This window comes from Neovison vison, chromosome 1 (genome assembly GCF_020171115.1).
Source record: "Neovison vison isolate M4711 chromosome 1, ASM_NN_V1, whole genome shotgun sequence".
Classification (NCBI taxonomy): Eukaryota; Metazoa; Chordata; class Mammalia; order Carnivora; family Mustelidae; genus Neogale; species Neogale vison.
Genome location: NC_058091.1, coordinates 69701368 through 69727218, shown reverse-complemented (window position 1 = coordinate 69727218; position 25851 = coordinate 69701368). Strand labels below are relative to the sequence as shown.

Genomic DNA, 25851 nt, shown 5'->3' with positions numbered 1-25851 from the left:
CTGACAGCTAAGAAGTGGCGTTCTCTTGTTAATCTCAGCAGACGAGTGAACTCAAGTTGTTAACTCAGATTCAGGAAATTGCTTGGATCTTGGCTTAATCACAACTAAACACATAAGCTAATGAAGTTGTTTCGTGGGATGTAGAGGGTGGAGGAGTGCCCTCCCAGCATTCCTGTCTTCCCAACATTTTGGAATGTGACTTTATTGGAAATAGGATCTTTGTAGATGTAATTAACTAAGGATCTTCAGAGGAAATCATCCTGGGTTTAAGGTGGGCCTTAAATCCAGGGATTGGGATCTTTTAACAGAAAGGAAGGGAGATTCGAACACAGAGACACAGACAGAAGGGTACTAAAGACAGAGGCAGAGATTATGTTGCCACAAGCCAGGGAACACCAGAAGGTACCAGAAGCTGAAGGAGCTAAGGAAAGAGCTTCTTTTAGGAGGGGAGGCCTACCGAAACTTTGATTTCAAACTTCTGGACTCCAGAACTGTGAGTCACCGAGTCTGTGGTAATTTGTTGTGACAGCCTTAGGAAATTAATACATGGGTGCTTATAGGCTTCCCACCCTCCCAAATCACACAGTAATGATCGAAGAATTATAAGCTGGCCCTGCCACATGATAAAATTGCTTTGTTGCACCAATTTTTGCACTTGTTTTATTGTCTCATTTTTCAAAAAACGTAAACCAATGGGAAATTTCTCATGGTTCTTATTACCTGCTTTCGCAGCCTAAAAAAACCAGATTTTAATCTATTATAATCGGTTCTTAAAAAACAAAATAACTTGTTTATTTGTTGTAAACTTAAGTTATGGACAACTTTTGGTTCAAATTAGCACAGGGTAAATTAAAATAAATTGCATTGCATTAACCGACGTGAATGTTTTTCTGAAAGCTTGGTTATACTGATGTAAATCTTAATAAAGAACAAAAGCACAACGAATGAAAACAACAAAGGTCATTAGGGCTACCGTGGGAAGAACAGACCGAAAGGAGCCAGGACTGGAGAGGTAGCCCTTCACTGGAAGGGGCAGAAGTTTTCATGGTGTGCAGGTTGGGGGATGGAGGAATCTGGTTCCGTGTGCATGGAGAACCCCAGGTAGGGAGGCATGGGTCCTGAATACTGAGTCCTCAACCCATCTGTGTACGTGAATAAGATCCTCACAGCCAGGGCCTGGAGGGAGGAGGGACCCATGTAAATGCACCAATGGGCTGGGACAGAGAGCTACCTCACCGGATCACGGTAGCCTGGAGACCAGAAAGTCTTTTTTGCGTTTTGTCAAACATTCTGTAAAGAGGGGTCTTGTGACAATGACAGATCTCAGGCACCATCCTCTGGGCTCCAGGGCCAATTTACTTTAGAAAAAGAAAACAAAATGATTGGCACATATCCAACATTATAGAGCAAAATCATCCCTGCTACCTCGAGTTTCTTTGCAAAATTTACACTTTTTGGATGAGGTTCTGCATGAACTTTGTAGCACAGATGCACCTATAAGAGGATCCAAATCACACTTTGAGCCTCTGCGACATTGTCTATTTTGTTCCAGTCAGAAATACTTCTGTTTTTGTTTTTGTTTTCCAGGTGCACATGACAGAATTCCTTCTGCTTGTCCTCACTTCACTTTCTCTGGGCTCCCTGATGCTTTGTTGTAAATCTGCTGTGCCTCCAGATGGCCACTTCCCTCAGAGCAAGTTGTAACATTGCTGATCACTGTCCTGGCAGTCACCTTTCTAAACCTGCAGTCTGCTAACAAGTTAAATCTGCACCGCCTAAACGCCCAGATGCCTGTCGTCACACGGCACACCCCAGAAGGGTACACCAGCAACCAGCAGCATCGCGTCTGGAGCCGTCTGGCCAGAGACGAGGGCAAAATGGATGTCTTGTTTCACTCTGTCTCTTTTTGAATATTTAAAATGTTTCAATATATTTCTATTGCTATTACTCCAGAAAAAAAATATTAAGCAAATAAAACTACTATTTAAGTGCAGAAATTAATTCCATGCTTCAATCAGGTGTTCCAAATTCTTGTAACTTTTCCATAAAGCATCACTTCCCAACCGTTGTATATATCTCCATTGCTTTAGTCCTTACAGCAACCGCATATGGTGAGTGTTATTTCTACTCCGGGTTTACAGATGAGGAAATTGAGGTACACAAAGATCACTTCACTTGCCGAAGGCTACAGAGCTATTACGACAGGATGAGAGCTTGGAGGACGGCGTCTAGACCCCATGTTTCCAGCCTGTGCACTGCCCTGCCCATTAGTGCTGTGGGTAGCATGCCCTCCTCCTGTGGCTTTCCTTTCTCCCTCCATTCCATCCTTAGGAATGTCTCCATAAGCCTGGTGGAGTGTATTTTACTGGAGGGACCACGGGTCTTCTTGAGAAAGATCACACCGTAGGGGAAGAAAGAACCAAGCCAGATCAAGGACAGCTTGACATCTCTCTCATCTGTCCTCCAGGCCAGTTCCTGTGGCACCAAGGCTGAGACCTAGGGTGAGCAGGGAGAAGGGCTGTGTGAGAGAAAGCACCAGTTGCAGGAGATGGTGACAGGTTAGGGAGATGGTGCCCCCAAGGCAGGAGTCTCCCTGCTCGGCGCTGGCCCCGATTGCTTTGACTGGGGTGGGGTGGGCACCCACAGAGGAGCTGTGGTTGCGACTTTTCCGGTCAACAGTGACAAGCCCCTTCACTGTTATGAAGTGGGACAGGCAGGAGGAAGGTGACAACTGTCATTGCTTAGAGAATTCAGCTCGGGAAACATATGAGATACTCCTGGAACCTTCTGGAAATATTTGGAAGGAATTCCAGGAGGACTGAAATGACTGCAGAACAAGCCGCCGTGCAATCAGGAAAACTCTCTTTTGGGTCTAATCTTTTTTTTTTTTTTTTTTTTAAAGATTTTATTTATTAGAGAGAGATCACAAGTAGACAGAGAGACAGGCAGAGGGAGAGAGAGGAAAGCAGGCTCCCCACTGAGCAGAGAGCCCGATGCGGGACTCGATCCCAGGACCCTGAGATCATGAGAGCCGAAGGCAGCGGCTTAACCCACTGAGCCACCCAGGGACCCTCTTTTGGGTCTAATCTTACTACCAGGCTGGTGGCCTGATTTACACAGGTTCAATAGTCTGCATTGTCTAGTGCCTGCCTATGAACCATGAGGAGGCCTTATTCAAGGATCTGAAAGTTCAAATGCAAAATTAGCGCAGGGCCTTAGAAGAGGGTGTGGCCAATGGTTTCCCGGGTTTTCGTACCTTCTCTTCTGTTGGGAGGTGGGATGGGAAGAGTCAATAATACCCACATCTATCACATGTGATACCTTTCTCAACTTGCTTCACCCAGCTATGGCTTTTTAAAGGATCTCATTCTAAGATAGACACAATATACAAGAAAGCACAACTGAATTTAAGAGTTAAAGTTGCAAAGAGTGATCTCTGCCAGGAAGCTTTTTTATGTTGGCTAATGCAAAGGATTATTAGCTTAACCACCAGCCCCAATAGAACTGTGTCTCTAATATCTTTCAGAAAGTGTAGAAGTACTCTGCTATGTAGCAAATTGAAGGTCAGGCCAAGTAAAAACCAATTATCAAGTGTGAAATGCATTGCTATTTAACACCTTTGTAGACACAAAGCAAACGCCTCCTGAAAAGATACGTTTACAATACGAAAAAGCACTTTAAAAAAATGACTCTCTGTGGGTGCCATAGAGTTTAGCTTCCATCTCTAGCTGAAGAATCCAAAGTTGAAGAATCTATCCATCGAGCAAAGGAGAACATAAGGGGCAAGAATTCCAGTTTGGTAACAGTAGATGCCACGGTAAGGGTGATGACAGGGACTGTTTGGTAATTGTCAATTCAAATGTGTCTTTGATCAGATTTGTGTAAAAAAGAGAAACTGTCAAACCTAATTTCAATATTTCTTCCTAACTAGCAGTTCCTCAATATTGCTATTAAATATTTATCTCTCCAAGTTTGGTTCCATCCATATTCCTGATCTAGAGAGAATACAAGGTAAGTTTCTGCTTAGGTTTTATTTTTGGACTCCTTGCGATCCTGTCTTCATTCTCATTGCCTCAGTAATTTCTACTTTACTACTACCCCCACTTAAACTCTGCTGGAAGCTCCTCATCAAAGACAGAACATGGTAAGAATCTTAGAATGGCAGGTAAGGACTTCCACATGTGGCCATAACTTCCTGGGCAAACCCCCTCCCTCTGACAATCCCCTCTGGAACTCCACCCCAGCCTTGCTGAATGACCTACATAAAGCTCCCCCGGCCCTCCAGCAGCTGCTCCCTGGAGCTTTGAATGCCCTTTCCCAGCTCCTGGTAAACAATTGCTTTCCTTGTAGATTAGTTCCAGTGACACTTTCTCTGAAGCTTTTGCAGAGGAGAGATTAGATTGTCGCTGTATTCACTCTCTCCCATGGACCTTTGCCCAAACACACAAAACTTCTTAGAGAATTTTTTACTTGTCAATCTTCCCCTTCTAGTCTATAAACTCAAAGGCAGAGGAAATCCAAGAGCATACTTTACATCACATTCCTTTTTGCATTGTTCGGTGCTGGGTACATAGTGCACGCTTAATCAACATTTGAGGAATCATTAAGAAATAAATTGGATGATGGGCATTAAGGAGGGCATGTGATGTGAGGAGCACTGGGTGTTATATGTAACTGATAAATTATTGAACATCACATCTGAAACGAGTGATGTACTCTATGTTGGCTAATTGAATTTAAACAAACAAATGAAAAGAAGTGGAGCATAACTTTGAAATGAACTGTCTCTCCCTCTGAGTGTCCAAATATCCTTCTTTCGGGTGTCTGCTCAAATGTCACCTTATATAAAATTACACCTGTCCTCCCTGCTCCTGGCACTTTCATACCCTGCTTTACTTTTTTCCATAACAGGCCATCTGTTCTTGTTTCCTTACTGATTGTCTCTGTGTACCTCAGCTCATCCCCAGAATGTAAATACTCTGAGATAAAACCCAACCCAACACAACCCAACCCAACCCCCAAAAGTTCTTGGTTTCTAGAGCTGCCTGCACTCCTTGGCTCATGGCCCACTTTCTCTGTCTTCAAAGTCAGCTACATTGAGTACTTCCTGGGCTTTGCTTCTCTGACTTCCACTTTTGCTTTACCTCTCCTGTCTCTTCAGCTGCTCAAGGGATGAGGTTGGCCCTTACTTCTGTATTCCAAGATAATCTCCTTATTTTAGGCCTCATGACCTTAATTGCCTCTGCCATGTCCATTTTGTTATGTAATAAACATACAGATACAGGGGGCGAAGACCCTAGGGGCCAAAATTCTGCTTGCCATAGCTACCTGTGGCCCCAGGAAATGAGGACAAATACACATATTTGCATAAAAAAACACTTGAAGGATGCACAAAAGGTGGTTAGCTATAGTTGGTGGCTATGATGATGAAAAAGCTTGGATTATTGAGATTTCCCAGTGCAAAGTGTTTGATATCATTTTGATTTTTGAACCAAGTGAATATATTACTTGGTTTAAAAATAAAGATCCTTAAACAATGAAAAATAGTTACCATATTGGTCCAGCAACTCTATTATGTCATATATAACTAAAATTATGGCGAACAGCCTCTCAACCCATGTTCATAGCAGCATTATGCACAGGAGCCAAGAGGGGGAAGAAATATAAATGCCATGTGGTGTTTATATACAAGAGAATATTCTTTAGCCTTAAAGGAAGGAATTTCTGACATATGCCAGAACGACCTTGAGGTTTTTACGCTAAGACAAATAAGACAGTTGCAAAAAGATGAATATCGTATGATTCCACTTACATGAGGTACCTAGAGTAGTCATATTCCTATAAACAGAAAGCAAAATGGTGGTTACTAGGGGCGGACGGGACAGGGGAATGGGGAATTGTTTATGGGCACAGAATTTCAGTTTTGCAAGATAAAAAGAACCTGAGGATTGGTTGTACAACAATGTGAATCTACTTAATACTACTGAATCACACACTTAAAAATGGTTATAATAGTAAACTTTATGTTATATGATTTTACCACAGACAAAAAAAAGAAAAAAAAAATAAAACTGTTGCCTTATAAAGTGGATGAAAATCAAGCAATGGGCTTGGTATTCCTGTGGTCCAGGACCCTTCACCCCTGCTCACCCCAAGCCAGCAACTGGGCAAATGTGGGTGGTGAATATTAATTCTACTGGTTAAACTGAAGTTGTTGCCGAATTCTTTTTACCAGTGGTGTAACCAGCAAAAATGCTACATGGTTTCATCCTTGTAAGTGGGGCTGACTTATCCCAGGGCTGGGAGTGTGGGAAATCTGTGTCTATGTCTTGGACGTCAGACCCATTTCTCCTGAGATTCTCTTAGTCTATGGTTTCTTCCCTGGGTTCTATTCCTGTTCTACAAAAAGCACATTCCCAGATTACTGACAGTGAGAATGTTCAAACCCTTCAGGTGAACCCCCATCCTTCGCCCACAGCAACATCTTCTTGCTCAACAGAAATACTTCAAAATACAGTGATCTAACATCAGTACATTTTGGTCATGAGTAACATCACCACTTATAGGATGGGAATACCAGTCACCTTTCTCATTGTTTTGATTGAGATATCAGGAGTGTAGTCCAATTCATTAGTGTTTTTTCTTCCTACATATATCAGGTGATGTTAGGAGCTGAATTGCGTCTTCCCAAAATTCATGCCTTGAAGTCCTAGCCTTAGAATGTCACTATATTTGGAGCTAGAGCTTTCAGAGAGTAAATTAATTTAAAATGAAGTCATGAAGGTGGGCCCTAATTCCAATATCACTTGTGTCCTTATAAAAAGAGGAAATTAGGGGACCTTTAAGTGGTTCAGTTGGTTAAGCATCTGCTTTTTTTTTTTTTAAGATTTTTTTTTAAGATTTTTTTCCAATTTATTTATTTTTAGAAAAACAGTATTCATTATTTTTTCACCACACCCAGTGCTCCATCCAACCCGTGCCCTCTATAATACCCACCACCTGGTACCCCAACCTCCCACCCCCCCGCCACTTCAAACCCCTCAGATTGTTTTTCAGAGTCCATAGTCTCTCGTGGTTCACCTCTCCTTCCAATTTACCCCAACTCCCTTCTCCTCTGATCTCAACTCAGGTCTTGATCTCAGGGTTGTGAGCTCAAGCCCTGGGTTGGGCTCCATGCTGGGTGTGAACCCTACCTAATTTAAAAAAAAAAAAAAAGGAAATTAGGACACAGATGCACAGAGAGGAAAGACTGGAAAGACCACATGAAAAAAAGGAAATGGACATTTGTAAACCAACAAGGGAGGCCTCAGAAGAAATCACCCTGCCAATACAGTAGTCCTCCCTTACCTGTTGACAATACATTCCAAGACCCCCAGCAGATGCCTGGAACAATGAATAGTAAAGAACCCTATATATACTTTTTTTTCCTAGTCATACACACCTATAAGAAAGTTTAATTTAGAAATTAGGCACAGGAAAAGATTAATAATAACTAATAATAAAATAGAATGATTATAAGAGTATCCTGTAATAAAAAAATGAATATGGTCCCTCTCAAAATATCTTATTATACTGTACTCACCTCTCTTCTTCTTGTGAGGGTGTGAGATGACAGAACGCCCTTGGGACTCGGTGAGATGGTCCGAGGTGAATAATAGGCGAGGGCTGTAGCTTTAGGCTACTACTCACCTCACAGCAGGGGATCATCTGCTTCTGCAGTTTGACCTCGGGTAACTAAAACCACAGAAAGTGAAATGTGGCCAAGGGTGTGCGTGCGTGTGTGTGTGTGTGTGTGTGTGTGTGTGTGGCGGAGGGTGGCTACTGTTCGTGACCTTGAATGTCTAGCTTCCAGAACTGTAAGAAAATACATTTCCGTTGTTTATAGCACCCAGTCTGCGATGCTGTGTTATGGCCGCCCCAGCAAAGTAATACAGGGGAACAATTGACTCTCCCCAGGAATGAGTGATAATTCCACACAGAGAGAACAATTATGTTCCTGGAGATGCAGAACACAAAATCTGCTCGGAATTAGCTCTGGCCACACATACACACAAATTTACTTTACCACAACTGAATACTTCTTTTCAGGCGATAACATCTGTTCTAGTTGTTTAACAATTTTCTCGAGGACCCATGTGTCCTACTTTAATTTTGTTTAATTAAAGGGGTAAGGTGTGGGGGGGAGCAGGAAGGACCCCCCCCCCAGCACACTGGGGAGAGGGGTTGCCCCAGCTGTTGCTCTAGCTGAACCCTGCTGGGGCTCAGCCTTGGCCAGTGGCCTCCCAAGCCCATAACATGGGACTTCTGGAATCCTCCATGGGACCCAGAGTATTGCTCAGCCGACTCCAAACTCAATTCATTGCCACCCTTTAGTCTGCCTTCCATTTCCTGCTGCCTCCCACTCCCATCCCTCTAAACAGCATGTGTGTGCACACACGCGTGGAGGCTTAAATCACTCCTGCGGCTGTGCAGAGGGAAAGGAAGCATTGCCAACAGCTACAAAACACACCTGCTCGGAGAGCCCAAGGAGAGACACGAGGATGGCATGCCTTCCTGGAATGGCACAATTTTCCCGGTGAAACTCAGTGCACAGAAGTGATGTTTCAGGTCCTCTTTAACTTTGAAATATTGCGTTTCTGCATACAACTGTGGGAATGTTCGTTTGGTTTGCTCCCCTCCTCGCTGGTACGGACTGAGAAGGAACCAGGTGGATGGCAGGCCGGGAAACCGGGAGACACTCTCACTGGTATTGCTGGAAGGGGAGAAGGGTACTTGATGCCTCAAGCAGACCTGCAGGCTCCTAGCCCTGAGCTGCAAGGGTGTAGAGGACAGTGAGGACAGCGCTGGTGAACAAATGGCTGCCCTCCTTGAACCTGGGAGTGAAATTAGTGATGGGGGGTGTGGCTGCACCAGATGCCCCTGGTTAGATTCTCTGCAGTGGGTCCATTCCTGCCAGGGCAGCACCTGGAGAGGCCCAAAAGCTCTACCAGTTTCTTTATAAATGTGTTTAGACCCCGATAAAAGGCTGAACACTGAACAGGGTATAAAATGGCTGATTTTCTTTCCAGCAATAGCAGCTTTTTGCTACAGTTTCCTCCGCTGAGCTGAAAAGGGAGCAGGAAGTCTGAGGATTTATTTCTGAAGACACGCACGCACGCACGCACGCACGCACTCCAGGGCTCTAATTTATTTATAAATATGCAGGCTTTGTGACATATTTCTGAGGAAACTCGAGTCCTCTTCTCCTGTTTGGAGCTGAAAGACAAGCCTAAGTTATTTTGAATGTAAAACTCTTTGATTTTTCATAGATAAGAACCTTTCAATTTGACTTTATTGATCAAAAAGCCAAAGTGTTACTAAACAGTGATTAGATAATGTAAACTAGAAGGTAAAAGTATAGAGAATTGCCAAGTGTTAAAAATATATATATATGAATCACGTTGTTAAAAAAAAAATCATTGATAAAACCCAGAAAACCGGAATCATCAAAGTCATTGAGATCCGCTGGAACAGAGGATGGCTATGAATAAAAACAGGTGAATCTTAAGACCTCCAAGGCGCTGTTCAGCTCTGCAGAGACACACGTAATAAAAGCAAACAGATCTCTTGTTTCGTCAACTTGGTCTGGGACAGTTCTGTCTGTTTATACAGATACAACAGGAGGTCCGAAGCTCACATTTCAAACACTGAATTGTTAACCACAGAAAGTGACCCTCCGAAGGCCGACTGTGTAGCCAGGCTGTGTGGACTACCCAAGCCTCTCAGCATCTGGCCCTGGCCCCGCCCATTGCTAGCGGGGGTGCAGGGCAGCCCCGCCCCCAGGATGTGTCCCATCACAGCGGAGGAGCTGAAGCTGCTTGTCACCCATGGAGTTGAAAAATCAGAGAAGCTACACTCTGGGGACCTCCGGTTCTTATGTGTAAAACAAGGGAATTGGAACAGATGGGTATTTCCTAAACTTTGAGCCAGAAAAATTGGATTCTATGGATAAGTTTAGAAAAGTCTGGGCTCGGTAAGTTAAATAGGATTCTTTATTTAACATATTTAGACTTATTTAATATATTCAACCTTATTTCTTAGATTTAATGTATTAATGATATTGTGAATCTCCCCCCCACCGCCCCCGCTGCTTCCCCCAAATGGGGATAAGATAAATGATACATTCCAAAGGTGCTTGAACACAAAATCCTTTGGGAAATGCTGAACTAGCAGGTCTACTACTCCATAATTCCAGGGAAAGAATGAGGCCATGAGATACAGGAGTGGGGAAAGAGACACTAGGCTCCTGCTTCCAGAATCCCCTCATACCTACCCAAAAATGGAGAGAGCTTGGTAGGCCTCTTGGAGTACTCACGACAGTGTCAGGGGTTATAATTTTGAAAAAAAAAAAAAAAAATTTTTTTTTTTTTTTTGCATCACCACTTTTTAATTAAGATGAAATGTGCTTAGGTGGAGTACGCATGGACCTGTGTGATGTGTTGGCTTGAGTACTAAAAAGTTAACTCCATCCCCTCAAAATCCTTGAGCCACAAGTAATGAATTCCTTAATTCCAGTCATGTTCTTTGTGTCACGTTAAAATGTCACTGCCCCAGGAGGGAGACCCTTAAGCCTCATATGTCGTAAATGTGTATGAGGCTGAAGCTGTCAGATCTTTTCCTGAGGGAACATTTTGATTTAAAAAGAAAAAAAAAGAAAATGTGCAAAACGTGAACACTGGTTGGCAGAGAGGAAAGGGACAGATAGGGGAGTGTAGAAATGACGTATGAGAGTCCCGTTTTATTTAGTTGCACCGTCTTAGGTCGGCTTTTTGAGACGCAGAGCCTCAGCCAAGATGCTCGTGGAAGAGGTTTGTTGAGGGAATGCTCTCTGGAGAAAGAAAGTTGGGACAGCAAGATGACTGACAGAGGAGAAAAGCTAAGAAAGGGTGAGCTCTAGTCTGGCTAAAGCCAGGCCCCATAGGGGACCCACTGGGCCACAACTGTGCCACAGGATTTGTTTCCCTCCCAGGAGGGGCCAGCCTTTTGTAATCTGTGTCAGGCAGTGAGTGAGTGCCAGCTGTTCCGTCTGCCCTCCCCGGGGCAGGGCATAACGTCGCAGGCGGGAGACGCTCAGACAGCTGAGGGTGCAGCTCTTGGGTCAGGGCCAGGTGTGAGCCATCAGAAACCAACACTCCTACCAGCTGGGGCATGGTCCCCGTGGCCAGATGACAGGGATCTGGGGGTTGGGGAGGCACCAGATGCACCCATAACCCACATGTTCAGAATTGGCTCGGTTTGCCTGACAAAATTTAGTAACTGGAGCGGCTTATGAAATTCCTCATGTCTCGCTATACCTTGGAGTCCTAGATGTTGATGAAAGTCTTCTCTGCTGACAAGAGTTTGACATTTCCTTGGGGGAACGTTAACCCTACTCTAAGCTGCTCTCTCAGTTCCATAATTATTAAGAGTTAAGGGAATTCTGGGGATTTCCTGTCTGTCTAGATTATTTTTTCTTTCTATCAAAAGAATTTTGTAAAGCCCCCCTGATGTGCCCATATCTTTTTGAGCAATACCAAAGTTCTATATTAAAAAAAAAAAAAAGGGAGGGGAGGGGAGGGGAGGGGAGGATCTGTCTTTTGAAAAGAAGTAGCTGGTTTCATAGCATTAATTTTTATTTTTATTTTTATAAATCTGCCTGAAAGAAAGAAAGAAAGAAGATCTGCCTTTCAGGTAGTCTTTATCATAAAGCAATTCTAGACCAATGTCAAGGAGATTTCAAGGTAATCCTCTGCAGTGCTTAGTGTAAAGTAAGAATAGTAAGCTTCTTATTGTAAAGGTAATTTAATTTGCCTAATAATTATTATTTAGTTATAAAGTCTTTTCTAAGGTGTGCCTTGGAGAACTGTTAAGGGCTTAGATTTTCTCTTAAAAGCCTCCAGTTCTTTTTTCTAAGGGTTCATCAAATGATGGAGGGAGAGGGAGGGTATCTGCTTAATCCATTTGCCTATTTTTGCTGGTGTTCGGTAGCTCATTTAAATGACCTCAACATCCTGTGTATTTTGTAAAGTGGCATTTCTAGTTCTTTTGGAAATTCATCGGGGAAAGGTCCACAAACATTTCTAGAAGATCTTATCAAAAGCTGTATGCTCTCTGGAAGCACAAGCATAAGAGGCAGGAACCGTGGCAAGGTCTAGGTCGTATGAAGACAAAGAACATTCCTCATGTGTCTCTGTCAAGAGGATTTGTCTATCACCGTCATCCAGTTATATGACCCCTTCTTAAAAATGAATTTTCTTTTACTTTCCAAGAGCTTTGTACAAAAGAGACACTTAAAGTAAATTACAAAATTCCACATCTTCCTGCCTGCTGGTCAGACTCTGTTCCTTTTGATGGCTTGGGGCAGGGGAGGGGAAGGGATGATGTCATGTGACAAAAACAGCTATTTTATAATCTTCCCCTTCTCTGGCTTATTTACAAAGTCTATGCTTTTAATTTTCCAGGCTTTGGCTCTATATTCAACTTCAACCCTTAAAATTCTCAAAATAATAGCCCCCGTCCCCCCACCCACCAAAACCCTCCTATTTTCTTTGTCAAACAAGTCTGGCTTACGTAAATAATCATTGCCATGGCTATGCTTCTAAGCCATTGGGTCTGCTATGAATTTACAAAATCCATGCAGCAATCCGTTTGACTTCAGGCTCCCTGCCCTGGAAAGCAGTGTGCATCTGAGTGTTCTTGTGCAAGCCAAACTCTCTCTTGAATTATGGAAACGTGCAAGGAAGAACAGGGAATGGCAGTTTCCTAACGCAGCCAAACATCAGTCCCAATACATTAGTACCTTTAGTACCCATTTGTAGAATCCAGTTGAATGCCGTGGGCATAGCTAAAGGTTTACAGCAGGTATGGGGAACCGAAACCATCCTGACCAGCTGGCAGCATGTCCAGGCCTCCCCGGAAGACTGCACAGCAGAGTGACTCATCCTTCGTCCATCTCTGGCATCAGAGCCAAAACAGAGGTCCTCAGATAAAATTGCCATCAATCCCTGCCTACTCCCAAACTAACCTCGGGGCGGGGGGGCATTTATTTTTCCCCTCCTGACTCAAACAATGTATCATTCCTATTTCCCTCTAATGCCAGTTCTGGAAAATGTCTAATTGTCTGTTAAGACATGGAATCAATGTCCTCTTTTCTGGGACTTCTTGACTGATTCAGCATCTGTCACATCTGTCACTCCCCCTTTGTGCTCCTCTAGTTTGGCTCTGCTTTCTTGGTTCTGCATCTCTAGATGCACGTTTGTGTCCCACCAGATTGTGAGCTGCTCAAGCGTGGAGACTGTGCCTTATTTGTGTTTACCGTTGGAACATACTGGTTGCATGTGAATGCACTCCTTATCAGGTTATAGAACGAGTGACAGAGTGTCACATGCTTCAAGGAAATTAATGTGGGAACAGTGCATAAAACGGGTGGACGAATGAAAAAAATTGGTGATGAGGATGACTTTGAGAAAGGTATTATAATAATCTAGTTGATAGACCACGAGTGCCTGGCTTGCCAAGTGTGGCAGGTAGAAGGCCCATGAGCAGACTAGTAAGGAGGAGACTGGAGTAAGAGAAGATTCCAGGTTTGCAAGCCATTATCAAATCTTGATAATCATTCATTTATTCATTCATTCAGTATAGAGTGTCCCTTTTCATGCCAGGCACTAGTCTAGGGGCTGGAGATACAGAGCAAAATAAACAAATCAAACCAAAACAAGAACATAAACTCAGAAGAATCAGATTTAAGGGGGAAATGAAAGTAATAGTCAGTTGTTTTTAGTTTGTCAAGTTTGACAGGTAGTGGGCAGTTGGAAATCTAGGACTGGAGCTTTGGAGAAAGTTCAGGTATTTAGATAAATATTTGGGAAGCATTATGCAAAAGGAATAATCACTTTAGGATTTCCAAGAGTAATGATTACAGGAAGAATTAATGAGAAGATACAGTTTTGTGAGAGCCTTGAAATACATATTCTGAAACCATAGAGAAAAAAATTCTACAAACATGTGGACAAGAGAAACAGAGGTTACCTCTCTCGAGGGAGCACAGACTAAGACATATTAAGGCAGAAGCTGAGAGAGAGACTTTAGGACGAGTCACACATATTCTTGTTGTCTCTTTCTACTGGAAAGTAAGATTATCTGTTCTAAATCCTCTTTGAATTAGGTGAGGAGGCTGACTTGCACTGTGAGTGTAGTGTGTCTGATTTCCATCTGGAAGCTTCAGACAGAACACGGTTTGCCAAGAGCCCTTCTCACTTGTGTGCTCATTAAGGAATATATTTAAATGAAGCCCTCCATTAGGCTGGATCCCTGAGTGACCACATGAGCAGACCCACCTTACTGACCTGTGCTGCACGTGCAGCATGTGTGAAAAAGAAACCTTACCTGTGTTAAGCCACTATGCTTTAAGGGTTGTTTGTTACTGCAGTGTAACCCAGATGAAGCTGATAGTTACATAAACTGCTATAATTAGAAACTCAAACATCTAGGGTGGCTGGGTGGCTCAGACAGTTAAGCATCTGCCTTCAGCTCAGGTCATGATCCCAGGGTCCTGAGATCAAGTCCTGCATGGGACTCCCTGCTCAGCGGGGAGCCTGCTTCTCCCTCTGCGTACTGCTCTATCTGCTTGTGCTGTCTCTTTCTTTCTGTCACATCAATAAGCAAAATCTTAAAAAAAAAAAAAAGGACTCGGACATCTGTGTACCATATCATTATTGATGGTCACAGGTTCCTTCCATTTTCCAGTCTTCCCATCCTCCTGGTGGATTTCCCCATTCATTCAGTCAATGGTTGTTCACCAGCTCCAGCCCTAGGGAAGGAACAAAGGGCAACCAACTTATTTCTAAGGAAGTGAAGTTAAAGTTGCACATATCACCCTCCACACCTTCCGTTCATGAAAGCCAGGTCACAGAGTCACACCTAATAGCCTGGGAAGCTAGTAAAACTAGTAACCAGGAAAAAAAAAAAAATTTGTGTCCTACTGAATCTGGAGTGCAGTCAGTTCTATTACTAAGAGAAGACAATAGATACTGGGGCCAATTTACAGTGTCTGCCACGGGGTTCCTAGCACGTCCAAGGAACTAAATGTAGTCTAGCTATGATTGGAGAACATAGTGAGACATGGAGGGTGGTTAAGAAGAGGTGGCAAAGAGGAGTGGGGTCCAAGTTCAGGGAGGGCCTTCTAAGGCTTATACAATTGCAATGGAAATCCATTGAAGAGTTTTTTTTTTTTTTTTAAGATTTTATTTATCCTTTTGAGATAGAGCAAGTGAGCCAGAGAGAGAGAGAGAGAGAGAGAGAGAGCACAAGTGGAGGGGGAAGGGGCAGAGGAGAAGGGAGAAGCAGGCTCCCCATTGAGCAGGAAGCCCGATGCGGGGCTCAATCCCAGTCGATCCCTCGACTGTATCACTCAGGCATCCCAACTGAAGGGTTTTAAGTGAAGGAGCAACACACTCAGATTTGTATTTAAAAGATTCTCCTGTTTGCAGGACGTAGCATAGATCAAAAATGATTAATTAGCCAGCCTTCGCAGGGTCCAAGTAAGAGCACGTAGTCACTTGTCTCCATAGCAGAGGCTCTGTAGATAGAGAGATGAAGATGAATTCCACCACTACATGGAATCCAGAAGCAAGAATACTGAAAGATGTGGGTGAGAAATATGGGGGTTTAGGGAAATAGGGGAGATAAATATCTTCCCAGATTTTCTGGCTTTAGGATTGAGGTGGATAGGGCTGTCATTTTCTGGAGGGAAGATTCTGGTAGAGGAGAAGTTTACTTACTGGGAAAGAAATGATGTTATTTTGAGTACTTTGTATTTAATGCACCTGGGGGACATCCAAATGGGAATATCTGGTAGTTAGTTAGATGTCTATGGGCTTGGGTTCAGGAGAGGGATCTAGGATAGATCTAAAAGACTGAGAATTGTTAGTGTATAGATGATAATTAAATCCAAGGAATAGGATGAAATGGTCTGGGGAAAGGGGGTTGGAAAGAAAAGGGGAGTTCTGAAGAGCACGACATTTGAGGAATGAGGGAGAGGGCAGCCAAACATCAACATAGAGAAGAAAGTGCCAGAGGGAAGACAGCTTCATGAATGCTGAAGGAAGTTAAGAGTATCAAGGAGAGAGTGAGCAAAGTATAAAACTTAATGAGAAGTAAAACAAAGTAAGTGCAGAAAACATGTTTAGGTAAGATACAGTCACATAGTACAAGGCAGAAAGCCAATGAAACTGCAAATCATAAAAAAAAAATAGGAAACATGCAATAAAAGAGTTGATGTTAGATCAAAAAGAACAGCTATGTCATAAAAGGAAAAGGACAAAGCAATAATTTTCAGATTATTTTTAAAATAAGAATTCAAATACATGTTGCTTACAAGATGCTTGGCAGAAACACAAGATGTCTCTAATGGTTTTTGAAGGAAGAGGCAAACACCACCCAGGAAATTTGAATAGTATGGTGAATAAATACAGAATGGCTAAACCGTTCTGGAAATCATATAATGATTAAATTTGAAAGCCTGGAAGGTGAAAAATATTCTGAAAAAATCACCAGGGTAAACTCAAAGGCTGTTAAAAAAAACAACAAAACAGCAGTAAACCAATCAGCACAGGTCGGTGATGTGGCAATGGTGGAAGCGGCAGGTGGGTGCGGCATGGGAGGGACCTGGGGGGGCTGGGTAGGCTCTGCTGAGATCCTGCTCAAGGTGAACAACCTGAACAACTGCATCATCGAGGGATGCTCAAGCTCAAGCTGGAGAACATCGCTGCCGATAACAAATCAGAAGTAGTAGAAGTAACATTTGTAGATTTTGATGTTGTCCTCTAACCTATTTCAAACCCTAATGGAGACAAAACAAAAGTGATGGTCAGTCTTTCCTTGAAATTCAACAAGGAACGTCAGGCACATGGTGCGGATGAGTTATAGCAGATAGTATATGGAAATTTCTTGGTAAATCCCAAATCGGGACACAATGTCTCTGCTATATGACCTTGAAAATCCACCAACATCCAAGGATTCCATTGTGCATCAAGGCTGGTGTGTTGAAACGAAATTGTTTTTTTTTTTTAATTAATTTTTTTCAATTTATTTATTTTCAGAAAAACAGTATTCATTATTTTTTCACCACACCCAGTGCTCCATGCAAGCTGTGCCCTCTATAATACCCACCACCTGGTACCCCAACCTCCCACCCCCCCGCCACTTCAAACACCTCAGATTGTTTTTCAGAGTCCATAGTCTCTCATGGTTCACCTCCCCTTCCAATTTACCCAAAAGCACATACCCTCCCCAATGTCCATATCCCTACCCCCCTTCTCCCAACCCCCCTCCCCCCAGCAACCCACAGTTTGTTTCGTGAGATTAAGAGTCACTTAAGTTTTGTCTCCCTCCCTATCCCATCTTGTTTCATGGATTCTTCTCCTACCCACTCAAGCGGAGAAAGACAACTATCATATGATCTCCCTGATATGAGGAAGTGGTGAAACGAAATTGTTTTGCTTCTGTCTTTGAGAAAGACTTCCAATTCCAAGCAGAGGGCAGTTACCCATTGGAGGGATGATGAGACCATGTATGTTGAGTCTAAAAGGACCAAGTCACGGTTGTCTTCAGCACAGTGTTTAAGGATGACAATGATGCAGTCATTGGAAAAGTGTTCATGCAAGAGTTCAAAGAAGGACACAGAACCAGGTACGCAGCCCTATGTGTCCCGTTTAGCCACAGGGAAGCTCCTCTGGAGTTGAAAGACATGGGTGCTGCCATGACACCCAAGACATGAGTGACAGCAATGGCTATACACCTCCCTGCCATTTCCTTGAGGCATACCAACTCCAGTGCTTGAGACAACACCATCCACCTGATCCACTCGTTCTGGAACAATCCACACTAACACATCAAGTGCCCTAAGGCCGATATTCACACACATGTGTGGGCAAAAACAGCCGACTTCCTCAAGGTGCTGAACCATGCATACCCAGATGTTAAGAAAAAAGAAAGGAAAACAGTCAAGGGGAAGAAGGTTTCATCCCACTAACTCTTGGGAAGAGGAAGAGGAGATGGCTGGCAGCTGAAGGCTGGAATTCTTACTACTGGGTAATAGTAGCTTTAAATATTGCACTTCCTCAGGTTCTTAAGGGATTCTCCATTTCGGTTCCATTTTTTACTCCTTCGGAAAATAATCTACAGAAACGAGCTGTGCTTGCAAGGAAGGACTTTATAGTTCTCCAGAATTAAAAAAAGAAAAAAAAATGGTGCACCTGGGTGGCCTAGTCAATTAAGCCTTGGACTTTTGGGTCGTGATCCCAGGGTTGTGAAATCAAGCCCCACACTGGACTCTGTGCTGGGCATGGAGCCTGCTTAAGATTCTCTTTCCCTTTTCCCCTCCCCCATCTCACCCACCCTCCCCACAAAACAACAACAACAAAAATACTTTTGAGCATCAAAAGGCACCATCAAGAAGTAAAACAAAACAAAATAAACCAAAAAACAGCCCATGGATTGGGAGAGAATATTTGCAAATCATATACATCATAAGAGCTTAGTATGTTTAGTATCCAGACTATATAAAGGATGCTTGCAACTTGACAATAAAAAGACAAATAACCCAATTTAAAAATAAGCAAAAGTTTGTACAGACACTCTCGAAGGAAATAAAGATAGCCAATAATACCCTGAAAAGTTGCTCAGTGTATTAGTCATTAGGAAAATGCAAATGAAAAACACAGTGAGATAACACTTTATACCCACATGGATGACTGGAATTGCTGACTATAACAAGTTTTGACAAAGGTGTGGAGAAACCAGAACCCTCATACGTTGCTGTGGGCTTGTAAAATGGTGCAGCTATTTGGAAAATAGCTTGACAGTTCTTCAAAAAGTTAAAGAGTTACCATATGCCCTAGCAATTTTACTACCCAAGAAAGTTGTAAACATATGCCCACACACAAAAACTTGTGCATAAATTTTCATAGCAGCATTATTTATAGTAGCCAAACAGTGGAAACAAACACAATGTCCATCAAGTGGTGAAGGGATACACAAAGGTGGTATATCCATACAATGGAATATTATTTAGCTATAAAGAGGAATAAAGTACTGATAATGTACTACAATGTGGATGAACCTTGAAAACATCCTAACTGACAGAAGCCAGTCACAAAAGCTACGTATTTCATGACTCCATTTACGTTAAATTGTCCAGAATAGACACAGGGACAGAAAGTAGATTAGTGGTTGCCAAGGCCTGGGGGTAAAAGGGAATGGAGAGATTATTAGCAGATATGGGTCTTTTTGGGGGGATGAAAATATTCTAAAAATTGATAGTGGCAATAATTACACAATTCTTAATATACTTAAAACCACTGAATTTGTACACTTTAAAAGATTAGATTTTTTTGGTATGTGAATCTAACTTCAATATTTCAATAAAAACCTATCATGCTTTTATATTTACCCACGTAGTTACCTTTACTGATACTCTTCATTTCTTTGTATGAATTCAAATTACTGTCTACTGTCCTTTCTTTTCGGTCTTAGTGACTCCCTTTAAGAGTTTTTTGGAGGATAAGACTGCTAAGTAACAGATTCTCTCAGTTTTGGTTTATCTGGAAATGTCTTAGTTTTTTAAATGGGAGTTTGGGTCAACAGTCTTTTTCTTTCAGCACTTTGAATATGTCATCCATGGCCTTCTGGCTTCCCTGGCCTCTGATGAGAAGTCAGTTATAAACGTATTGTGGATTTCTTGTAGGTAGAGAGTTAATTTCTCTTGTTACTGTCATATTTTCTTTGATTTGGCTTTTAACAGTTGACTACAGTGTATCTATGTGTGGATCTCTTTGTATCTATCTTATTCCTGGGTCGTTTAACTTCTTGGATGTGTAGATCAGTGTTTTTTATTACCTTCAGATGGTTTTCAGGTACAGAGTTTTCTATTGTTCTTTCTACTGCTTCCTCTTCTCCTTTCTTTTTGAGACTCCTATTATGCCTATATTGACAAATTTGCATATGATGGTGTCCCACAGATCCCTGAGGCTCTGTTCTTTTTTTGTACCTCAGACTAGATCATCTTAATTGACATATATTCAAGCCTACTGACTCTTTATTCTGCTAATTCAAATTTGTTGTTGAGCCTCTCTAAGTGAATTTAATTTCTGTTATTATTTTAAACTCTGGAAGCTCTAATTAATTGTTTTTTTTTAAAGATTTTATTTATTTATCTGACAGAGATCACAAGTAGGCAGAGAGGCAGACAGAGAGAGAGAGAGGAGGAAGCAGGCTCCCTGCTGAGCAGAGAGCCTGATGCAGGGCTCCATCCCAGGACCCTGGGATTATGACCCAAACCAAAGGCAGAGGCTTTAACCCACTGAGCCACCTAGGCACCCTAATTGTTTTTTTTTATAATTTCTATTACTATTCTGTATTTGAGGAGACATCAGTTTCATAATTACCTTAAATATTTAGATATGGTTTCCTTTAGTTCTTTGAACATATTTATAATCTCTGATTTAAAATCTTTGTTAAGTAAGTCCAACATCTTGGTTTCATCAGGAGAGTTTCCATTGACTGCTTTTCTCCCCTGTGTTTTTCCAGATGGGCCATGTTTTCATGCTTCTTTGCATGTTTCATACTTCTTTTGTTTCACACAAAAACAATGCATTTAAAATAAGTGAATAAAATCTGGCAGCTCTGAAAATCAGATCCCCTTCCCTAGCCTGGAGTTATTTTGTGACTGTTTTGTTATCGTTTTTGTTATGGCTGCTGTTTGTTTTAGTCTTTCCTGGGTAACCCTAGAAAGTCTGTATCCTCAGAAGATAAAGTGTGTACCCTCAGAAGCCTCTGCAGGTAGCTTTATGGCCAGATAATTGTTGGACAGAGATTTACTTAAATGCTTTAAACCAATAAGTCAACCAGACTTTGCTAGGTGGTTCTACATGTTTATAAAGGTGAGCTTCCAGTGATCTGGCAGGCAGTTTACAATTTTACTTTAACTGTTACTTCCTGCTCATTCAGAGCTTCAAGGTCAGCCTGAGGAGAGTGATTAGGGCCTTCTCTGTTCTTCTCTGGGCGTGCGCCCTACCCCATGCATGTACAGGGCCTTTTAGACGTCTGGAAGGATATTGAAGGTTTTTAAGTCCCTTTATGACCATCTCATTCCCCATTCTTCCTTTTAAGTGTTTTTGTTCATTTGTTTTGTTTTGTTTGGGTCAGCCTGGTGTTAGCCCCAAATGTCATCATTGCTTCAGATAGCAGTGATGTTAAACAATTACTGGTCATCATTTTTGATAAATGCTTTGGTAATATATTGTTTGCACAGAGCATGCTCTGAGTGAGGTCAAATAATGCTTCATTTTCAGAGCCTTTCCAAGGAGCTTCCAGATTAGTCAAATGGTGAAAACGCTCTGGAAATGGAGCATTTTGAGGAGCTCCAAACCCTTTCTTACCCCTCCAGGAGTTGCTTGGCTGCTGATCTTCACAGCTACTGTGCTTACAAGGCTATTGGTTTCTAAAGCTACGATGGAGTTAGGTAATAGGGGATGGGAAGACAGCAAGTTAAAACTGCACAATGGTCACTATTACTGAAACTCACGTGATTTTCTTGAAAAAAAAAAAAAAATCCTCAGATTGTTGTAGACCTTTGATCAATTTCTAGTATTCTGAATTTTGATAACTTTTGCCACAAATGTTCTCATTGCTTTTATGGAGCAGGAAATTTTTGGAGGTCTTCACTCCCATCATTTCACGGGTACTTCTCCTAGGAAGCATTTTGAACTGAATAAAAATGAAAACACAACACATTGATGTTTGTGGGATATTGCTAAAGCAATAATTAGGGCAAAATAGCACTAAGTATGAATATTAAAAAAGAAAAAAGATTCGAAACCATGAGCTTGACTTTCACTTTAGGAATCTAGAAAATAAAAAGAGCAAATGAAACACAAACTAAGCAAAAGAAAGGAAATAATAATAATAATCAGAGCAGAAATCAATGAAATAGAGACAGGAAAACATATATAAAATGAACGCAACATAAAACTGATGTGTTGATAAGATTAATAAAATTGATATACCTCTAGGTAGATTAACCAGGAGGTATACAGGGATGGAGAGAGAGAGTGGGGCAAGACACAAATACCCAACATTAGGAATGAGAGAAGAGGCATGACCACACATTTTGCACATATTAAAAGGATAGTAAGGGAATGGTATGAACAACTTCATGCCAGTAATTTGCAACCTTATGTGAAATGAATGAATCACATGAAAAACAAACATCAAATGTCACTCAAGAGAAGTAGATAAACTACATCTTTTTTTAAAAATTGAATTTGTAGTAAAATTTTAACCACAAGGACTCTGATGAAAGAAATCAAAGATCTAAATAAACAGGGAGCTGTTGTGTAGACATGAATAGGAAAGTTCAATACCATTAAGATTCCAGTTCTTTTCAACTTGATCTATAGACTCAATGTAATATAAATCAAAATCCTAGCAAGTTATTTTGTGGATATTGACAAACTGATTCTACAGTTTGTATGGAAAGATAAAAGACCCAGAACAGGGGCACCTGGGTGGTTCGGTGGGTTAAGCCTTTGCCTTCGGCTCAGGTCATAATCTCAGGGTCCTGGGATCAAGCCCCATATTAGACTCTCTGCTCAGTGAGGAGCCTGCTTCCTCCCTCTCTCTCTGCCTGCCTTTCTGCCTACATGTGATCCCTGTCTGTCAAATAAATAAATAAATAAATAAATAAATAAATAAAATCTTTAAAAAAAAAAAAGACCCAGAACAGCCCGCACAATATTGAAGAAACAGAACAAACTCAAGAAGACTGACACTATTAGACTTAAAGACATTCTAAAGCTACAATAACCAATACAGAGTGGTACTAGCAAAAGAATAAATAAATAGATCAATAAAGTTGAATACAAAGCTCAGAAATAGACCTACATAAGTAAAACCTTGCCAAAGGAAAAAGTCAATTCAATGGAGAAAGAAACAGTTTTTTCCATTAAATGGTGGTGGAACAATTGGACATCCACATGCAAAATAATGAACTTAAACACAGACCTCACACCTTACACCTTTCCCACTGGCCGCTCTGAAAACCCATCTTTGCGCTGTTCCTGTGTGCGGCTTCCCCTTCTTTGCAGCCGCCTCCGCTGGATGCCTCGGCCACCACCAAGGACGCTGGCAGCTTTATCTCCAGAGTCCTGGAACTCTCACTTTATTTTGAATCCAATGCATTGGATCCGAGAGTGCCCCATCAGGTGGCTGCAGCGGACACCGCTCTGAGATCACCACCAGGGACTTAAAGGAGAGGAAGGAAGTGGTGGAGAAGGCTGAGGATGGAAGAGATGCACCTGCTAACGGGGACACTGAGGTTGAGAAAGTTGGGGAGCAGGAAGTCAACAATGAGTGGATGAAGAGGGAGACATGGGGGAGCAGGAGAAGGAAGGCGATGATGAGGAAAAGGATGGAGAGGAAGATGAGGAAGCCGGGGCAGTTAGGGGCTCACGGGCAGCTAAAGATGAGGAGGGGAATGTTGACTCCAAGAAGCAGAAGACAAATGAGGATGACTACGCAGCAAAAAAGGAAAAGTTACACTTAACAAAACTTAACCTATTCACCTTTTGCTTCCCGTCTTGGACTCTAAACGTGGCCACCTTCCAGTGGACAGTCCCGCCTGGCCACCCCACATGGGCAGCACCACCGCGCAGGTGACACACTCACTCCACCAGCCAAAACCACAGTGGGAAATTGCAACAGGGGAGGAAAAAAGAACCCCAATTTCCCAGGCTCTGCTCTTTTTCTTAAAAATACTTTAACAAGGAAAACTTGCATTTTCTATTTACATTATATATTTCTGTATATATTGTTGGTGGTCAGCCATTTTCATTGATCTCAGATGACCCAACCAGCCTTCAGAGCATTCTCTGTCCTACCTCTGACTTCACCTGTGGTATGCCTATGTTCATCACGATTATCCCAGTAACATTTTTTTGTGTATATACTCAGTTGTACTGTAAGTCTTTGGCTTGTATGAAATGGTTAAAAAGACCAAAAATAAGGGTGCCTGGGTATTGCAGTGGGATAAACGTGGGTCTCTTGGTTTGGGCTGTCATGATCTCAGGGTCTTGAGATTCAGCTGTCTCAGACTCTGTGCTCAGCCTGGAGTCTGCTTGAAGATTCTCCCCTTCTACCCCCAACACTTGCGCCCCTACTTTCTCTCTCTCTCGCTCTCTCTCTTTCCTTAACATTAATAAATAAATTTCTTTTTAAAAAGGAGGCCAGGGCACTTGGGTGGCTCAGTGGGTTAAGCCTCTGCCTTCGGCTCGGGTCGTGATCTCAGGGTCCTGGGATCGAGTCCCACATTGGGCTCTCTGCTCGGCAGGAAGCCTGCTTCCCTCTCTCTCTCTCTCTCTCTCTCTCTGCTTGCCTGTCTGCCTACTTGTGATTTTGCTCTGTCAAATAAATAAATAAAAATTAAAAAAAAATTAAAAAATTAAAAAAAATAAAAAGGAGGCCAAAGATAAAAGATTTCTTTTTTTATCAGTCTTTTTTTTTCTTTAAGATTTATTTACTTATTTATTTGACAGTCAGAGATCACAAGTAGACAGAGAGGCAGACAGAGAGAGAGGAGGAAGCAGGCTCCCCGCTGAGCAGAGAGCCCGATGCCGGGCTTGATCCTAGGACCCTGAGATCATGACCTGAGTTGAAGGCAGAGGCTTAACTCACTGAGCCACCCAGGTGCCCCTAAAAGATTTCTTTTTTTCCCCTTTTTTTGTCTATGAAGCTGCTTTTTATTTATTTATTTATTTATTTATGTCCAACAGTAAACCAGAATTTTATTCCACTGAGCTGTTCTTAAAAAGAAAATTAACTCAAATGGATTATAGATTGAAATATAAAATATGAAACTATAAAACTTCTAAAAGGCAACATAGGAGATAATCTAGGTGGCCTTGGGTTTGGTAATGAGGCTTTAGATACATCACCAAAAACATAATACAAAAAGAAAAATACTAATAATTCAGATTTTATTAAAATTAAAAGCCTCTGCTCTGTGAAAGATGCTGACATTTTTTTTTTTTAAGATTTATTTATTTATTTATTTATTTGAGAGAGAGACAGTGAGAGAGAGAATGAGCGAGGAGAAGGTCAGAGAGCGAAGCAGACTCCCCATGGAGCTGGGAGCCCGATGTGGGACTCGATCCCGGGACTCCAGGATCACGCCCTGAGCCGAAGGCAGTCGTCCAACCAACCGCGCCACCCAGGCGTCCCAAGATGCTGACATTTTAAAGAGGGGTCTATTCTATACATAACCTAAGATTTAGAAACACTGTCCTAGAGAACAACTATGATTTTTATCTTTAGAAAAGTTCAAAATCAGTGTTAACAGGTGCCATTTAAAAAATCCCCAACAAAGTACTTTCAGAGGTTAAAATTTAATTAATATAACTTTTTATTAGATACTTTTGGTACTTGTAAAATGTATCCATAGTTAACTGAATGAGTTGTATTCTTAAAACATTAAAAGTCATTTTCCAAAACTTACAGCTTTTACTTTGAAAACATGAGCTTTAGCTTTCATTTATAATGGTACTATAAATAGCAGGGCCAGGCTTTGTTAAGATGATTACTGTCGTGTGAAAATGAATCATGTTGTCTGCACATGGAAGAATGCTTATTGTTTTATTCTTTATGCATTCAGCTCATCAGAAAGTGATCTCAAATCCTTTGGATCCAGGGGGCCAGGGCACACCCCTTATAATCCCAGTAAACATTGTTATCAGACTCAGGGGAAGAATGTTTCCACAGGCCCTGACATTTGTACTGATA

General features: G+C 41.9%; 1 pseudogene; it reads left to right on the top strand.

The window, feature by feature from the left end:
- Positions 1–16881: 16881 nt before the first annotated feature.
- On the top strand, positions 16882–25018 carry LOC122899515 (annotated as a pseudogene).
- Positions 25019–25851: the final 833 nt, after the last annotated feature.